Source organism: Glycine soja, chromosome 8, assembly GCF_004193775.1.
Source record: "Glycine soja cultivar W05 chromosome 8, ASM419377v2, whole genome shotgun sequence".
NCBI classification, from domain to species: Eukaryota; Viridiplantae; Streptophyta; class Magnoliopsida; order Fabales; family Fabaceae; genus Glycine; species Glycine soja.
Window position 1 is genome coordinate 20,137,598 of NC_041009.1, and position 6,238 is coordinate 20,143,835.

The following is a 6,238-nucleotide window of genomic DNA, read 5'->3' on the forward strand; positions in this document are numbered from 1 at the left end:
TAAACTTCTAATACTAACGGTTGAATTCTATGATTTCGATACATATATAACAATTTTCTAAATATATAGATCTAATGTTATCTAATGGTTTCGTGTAACTTCTTCCATCAACAACTTCAATGATTATTTCGAATTTCGAAACGATCTTACTTCTAAGTGCTTTCAAACCCCATGTGCTTTCATAGACTGGTTGAAAACATTAACTCCTATCAAAATGAACTTCTTTGATAACGAAACTCAAATTCTTGAATTTTAATGCACTTATTGGTCATCTTTTAACATAGTCTTTTGTCATCCTCAAAACAAATTCTATGGAAATCATATAAATTCCATAACTTAAACAATTTTACATAATAGAGCTAACAATAGGTAAAAGAAAATCTTGAATAATTTATTTAACTAAAAAGGTAATAATAAATAATGATTTGCCTAACCACCCCCCAAGTAATTGTAAAGTGTTTTACATTGTCAACTAATTAATCACAAATTACCATTATGATAATTTTTTGGCTTTTACACTAACTACCTTGTAAGTCATGCTTAATGCAATTTCTTATTACAATGTAAAAATTCTTTAAAATGGTAGTGTATAGAAATTAAACTCTTTGTTATATACATATATCAATGTAAAAAAAAAAAAAAGTTTGTCCAATTAAAAACAAATCTTGAATCATTTATTAAGTGAGGATATAATAAATAAGATTGAATCATCATGTGCTTAAAAATTGATTTACACATTAATTTTGCAAGATTAAGATAATAACAATTACATGGAATTAATTTTGTTTTAAAAAAATTGAAAAAAATCATTAATGTTGGTTAAATGTAAATTTTCATACTTCGTTTCATAAAAAAAGTTTCATCCATGTGTGTTATATTTAGTATATCATTCTTATTTTAATAATTTTACTTATACATGTTAATCTATAAAAAAAAAAAAAGTTATCGCAGTAAAAAGATGTTGAGTAATTTATTAATTGAGAAGACAATAAATAGGAAATGATTAATAATTTACCCATAAAACAAATAACTATTGCATATTTACATGGGTTAATGTTTTTTATTTTTATTTTAGACTTTAATTTTGAAAAGAAAAACAAATAACTGTTACATGTATTAAATTTGATTTTTGTTATGTAATTACATATATGTTAATTAGATTAAAAAAAAGTAATTTTGTTTAGTAATAAAACTATCTCCTTGAATTAAGTGTATTTTTCTTTAAAAAGAACTGCATCCGAATGTGTTTTATTTTATATATAGATTAGTTTATAAAAGAAAATTAAACTTTATCAAGGTAAAATAATATTGAATAATTTATTAAGTGCGAAGATAATTAATAAAAAATGAATACTAATTTGTATAAAAATTAATTTTTCTTAAACAAACCAATTATTATTATATGGATTTAATTTGGTTTATCTGATTTAATATATATTAATTAGATAAAATAAATATTGATTTTAATTGATAAAAGTAGTAAAAATTTCATTTCCGTAAATTAAGTTTAAATTTTCCTGTGAATATCTAGTACTTTATACACATATTAACTTCATAAGTATATTAATTTTGATCAAATTAATTTGATGGCTTCAAAATAACTAATATTTGGCATCTTTTCAACTAAATATTAAATTTAACTCAATAAAAAATAATTATTTAAATAACCAATTAACTAAAATGTTAAATTCAACTCAATAAAAAATAATTATTTAAATAACCAATTAACTAAAATGTTAAATTCAACTCAATAAAAAGCTTCAGGGACTAAATTAAGATAATGTCCGGGACTAAATACAAGATTTGTAAATATAGAAAATAAATAAATATTTGATCCTAATAACTAAATGTATCAAATTTTATAAAAATTATATATAAATATGTTTACAATATCATCTTAATCTTAATAATAATTAATTTTAATAAATAGATATATAGATAGATAAACGAAACTTACAATAATACACAAAGCATAATTAGTCTAGGTAATAATAATTGATAAAATGTTTTCTTACAAAAAAAACAATTGATAAAAAGTCATAGAAATATATCACTATTAATTTCTTATCATATATATATATATATATATATATATATATATTAATTAATAAATCTAATAATATATGTTATAAATGACTATATACTAATATTTTAAATAATATTTGCTGTCACTAATTATAATCTAACCCAAATATATATATATATATATTACTATAAGTAGTATATATATCTATTAAAGCCTTTGAGGTTGGGGGAGGAGGGCAGAAGCTCCAGCTAGAGAGAAGGAAATGGAAATAAATTAACAAAGAGAAAATTGTAACTTAGTGAAAATAAATTCGCATTAGAGACAAATTAACAAAGAGAAAATAAATAAACCATATGAATAAAGTTTAGAAGCATCAAATCAGTTATATAAATATGCAGCCAAAAAAAAAAAAAATCAGTTACATAAATAGTGTAGCATGTTCATAAAGTGTTAAATCAAAGCTTGAAGTCTTTAGTTTTGGTTTTGATTTGATAATTTTGTAATGTCAAACATGTTTAATAGATGTAGCATATGTATTGAATGTTTTAGACTAGACATGTGTTTGATATAGTCTAGAGTCTTTTTCATACTTAGTTAGAATCAAATATGAAATGAAAGAATTGTCTTTTTTTCTCTAAGCTTCCTAAGTAAAAGTAACATGACTTACTTCTACTTGAAATTTGGCTTAAACCATCAAATTAATCAATTGTCCAACTTGATAATTGAGTGTCAAAACGTTTTAGAAGAAGGAAGAATCTGCAACTTAGGATAATTGATTGTCTTCCTAGATGATCAATTATCCTACTTGTAGAAACATGCGGAGCTCTTTGTGTAATTCTATAATTGATTACCCGAAGTGATAATCGATTATCCCAAAAAACATATAAGCATGAGAAGCATTCAAATTGAAACAAAATAATTGATTGCCCAATTTCATAATCGATTACCCAGTTTCTGAAAATACAAAACAAAAGAGATTTTGACATATTAATTGATTGTCTACTTTCATAGTTGATTAGATATGTTTTACCTATATATTGAAATTTATAAGTATCCTTTGTGTTCTTTTCATTAGAGACTCTTGATACATTATATCTTTGAGATAAATATTTCAAGAGACTCTTCTAAAGGAATTTCATTGCATTTTGTTTGAAGATTGAAGTTGATCAAAGAATTAAGCATTCATTCACCTATCATGATTCGATCATCTTATGAGAAGAGCTTGAAGATATTAAAGATTTATACATTCAAGTGCATTTAATCCTTTTCTAAAAAAAAATTAGTTTGTGATTCTTGGTTAGAGTTACCAAGAAGTTTGGAGAATTGATAGAGTTTTAAATCTGGGTCTCTCTCTTTTAGGTTTCAAGAGAAAGATTAGAGTTTCTTTTAGGAAATTATGTGTGCATAGTGTTTTGTACTTATTCTCTAAAGTGAACATTTTAAGAGGTCTAAGAACGATGGGATATAGGTCTTGCATGAACTAATATAAACTTTTGTGTAATTCTCTTTCTATCAAACCCTTAATCTTGTGATTTATTTTGGTATTTTAATTGATTTTAAAGGATCATAAAAATTCTATTTTTCACATGATCTTATTTTGAAACAATCTTTTAAGAAAAATTTGATTAATCACAATGAGTCATTTTAATTAAATTAAAGAATAAATTAATAAATTTTTTAAAAAAATCTATTTAGTCCCCTTCTATATTCTCAATTTACCCATATTAAGAAATCAGGGGCAAAGATTGTAACTGACTGCATGTCAGACATGCAACCATGTACTTTGCCGTAAGACTTTAGTCTTCAAGAAAAGTAAATAATTCTTTTAGGAAAGTAAATAAAAACTTAAGACAATAATAAAAAAAAAAGAAATATAACTAAACATTTACAATTACTACTTGTACTCAATAATGTTCTTCCACGCTAAATAATTATCTTAAAACATCCAACAAGGCGAGAACTGGTGCCTCTGTACCTTTTTAATATCGAATTTTTTATCCATTAGCTCTCCTCACTACAAGAGGGCAGGCAATTAGCTACCAAATATTAGTGTAGGCCGTGGGGCGGACGCAAATAGAGTCGGCCTATCTGACTATTAACCGACACTAGTCGTGCCCTTCAACCTTGCTAGAGACTACATTTTCCAATGGAGTCAACCCAAACATACATGTAAAAGTTTTATAAAAGTATACATAAAAAATGAGAAAGAAAATAAAAAAGTTTTATGTATTAAACTATAATTAGGTTCTATAAATAAATGAGTAATATTTGTTATAATTATATTTAAAAATATGATTTTGAATATAATAATGAAATAAAAAAGGATTTATTATCTTTTTAAACCTTAAATTTATTATAATTTTTGTACCTGAATTTTTTTATATAATTTTAGTATTTCAACTTTTTTTTATTTTTACTTTTAGTCCCTTAATTTTTTTCTGTCCTCACTTAGTCCCTTAAATGAATTAAAAGTAATCATGGAAACAAATTTAGGGACTAAAAATAGGTTAAATTAGTATTTTGGTTCTCTAATTTATTATTTAGGTTTAATTTGATTTTTTAATTTTTTTAAGATTCAATTTGATCCTCAATTTTTTTAAATTATTTCAGTTTAGTCTTTCGGTCTAAATGTGATTTTAAACTGCCAGAAAATACATATTTTTCACACAAAAAAATGAATCAATTTAAAAAAAATCAGATGATCAAATTTAACAAAAAAAAATAGAGGATCAAATTGAATTAGTTTAAAAAATTAGAAGATCAGATTGAACCAAAAAAAATTAAAAGACTAAATTGAACCTAAATAATAAATTAAAGGACCAAAATACTAAGTTAATCCTAAAAATAAAAATAAGGATGAAAAAATTCTACTGGACTAAAATAAAAAAAATAAAAAATTCTGGATTAAAAAAATAATTTACTCAAAAATAATTTGTGAGCAGGTTTTAGTATGGACACCCAATGTATTATACAACGGCAAAAAAAATATTTGTATTTAACAGATGAAGTGGCACATCTATAAGCCTAACATAATGGGAATAATCTATTTAAAAAATACTTATTAATAAAAATTATTATCATATATATGAATATAAAAACATAAATGTTAAAATCATAGATGGTTACAACTTTAATTCTTTTGAAGTTTTTTCTGGCATGGAAAAGTATGTTTGACAAAAGGTTGTAAAGGCAAGGAACGATCGCGATGGGACTCGAACCCACAATCTCCCGCTCCGGAGGCGAGCGCCTTATCCATTAGGCCACGCGATCAGTTATTTAAAGTGGCCAGATATAATATTTATGTCCTAAAACTATTTTATTTAATTCCCTCATTACTTGTTTAAATTGCCACATAAGAGACCAAAATCAAACAAAATAACATAAATAAAACGAATAAACATAGTCTTTGATATAATAAAATATCCTTAATGGAGAGTAACCGTGTTTTTGGGTTAACTGTTGGAAGATACGGGTCCTTGTTATAAAAAATGGTCTAGGTAATCTATTGGTTTATTTATCTATATTTTAGAGAAAAAAATCCAATAAAAAAAGAATATATATATATATATATATATATAAAATCTCCTTAAACATTTTTCTTTCTCAAAAATTTCATATTTGAATGAATGTTTTGAGCGTGCTTGATTACAATTCTTTTTATAATTGTTATTGAATTAGTAAAAATAATAATTTTTTGTTTTATGGAACATATTTTTTGACACACTTTTTTGGTTGGTTGAAATTTATTATAATTAACAAAATTTGATGGATCTGACATTGTATTCAATGATTTTTTTTATTTTGTAATAAAAAAAAATAGTTAGAGTTTATTTGAAAGAATGTGTTCCTAACACTCTTTTATGGATTGGCTAATTATTTGGCACAACCTTATTTTAGGGGGTTGTAAAGCCCTCATTCTAAAGGATGTATGAATCATTTACTGAGCACACATGGAATAATCATATAACACTAATTTTCATAAAGAGTGGACCCCTTTTGACTTTAGTGTGTTAGATGCTGGATAAATGGTTAACATAACAATCCTTCTTGAACATACAATGTATTGTTTAATTCTTAAGAATAAAATATGTTCACTTGTCAAAAACTCATTAGAATATTATTAATTTATACTTTTTGTTATTTATCAAAATTCAAGATAGATGAGACAAGTGATCGTCCAAATCTAACACAAGCTACTAAGTTGATCACCTA

The 6,238-nt window shown here is 24.1% G+C and overlaps 1 non-coding gene across 1 annotated transcript; it reads right to left on the reverse strand.

The window, feature by feature from the left end:
- Positions 1 to 5,223: 5,223 nt before the first annotated feature.
- On the reverse strand, positions 5,224 to 5,296 carry TRNAR-CCG. Its single transcript has one exon. It is a non-coding gene; the product is annotated as a tRNA-Arg (tRNA).
- Positions 5,297 to 6,238: the final 942 nt, after the last annotated feature.